The following is a 531-nucleotide window of genomic DNA, read 5'->3' as shown; positions in this document are numbered from 1 at the left end:
CCGCCCTGCCGGGGGCGGGGAGCGGCCGGGGACCCGCGGCTCTCCCTGGCCGGCGTGGGGCGCAGCAGTTCCCCGCATTTTTTACCCGTCGCCCCCTCGGGGGGGCCTGCGCCTGGCTTTTGACTCTGGAAAAAGCCCAGAGCGGGGTTATGTGGCGGGGCTGGGGAAGGCCACGGACTGCCGCTGGACGTCCCGGGTTTCATATTGTGCTGCTCTTCAGGGCGCCCTGGCAAGGACCCCAGGAACCTGGGGGAGGCCGCCGGCTCTAGCTAAAAGCGCAGGGGGGCAGAGTTTTTTACTACTGACTTCAGCTGCGACCAGCAGATACTCTTACCTACAAACAGACCCCAGGTGAAAGGGAGGGCTGACACCAAGGGCTTGATTCTGTGGGATGCCAGTGCTGAGAGCAGGGGACAGGCCTTGCAGCACCTAGGTCTTGCTGACAAGATGAACAACAGCTGGGGTTTTCAAAGTAACCTGCTTAAACAAGAAAGAAATTGCATTGCAGTCTCATTTTCCTTCTTTCAGGAC

This window comes from Crocodylus porosus, unplaced genomic scaffold, assembly GCF_001723895.1.
Source record: "Crocodylus porosus isolate Cpor-Errol unplaced genomic scaffold, CroPor_comp1, whole genome shotgun sequence".
Taxonomy (NCBI): Eukaryota; Metazoa; Chordata; order Crocodylia; family Crocodylidae; genus Crocodylus; species Crocodylus porosus.
The sequence above is the reverse complement of the archived record's forward strand: the minus strand, read 5'-3'. Positions refer to the sequence as shown.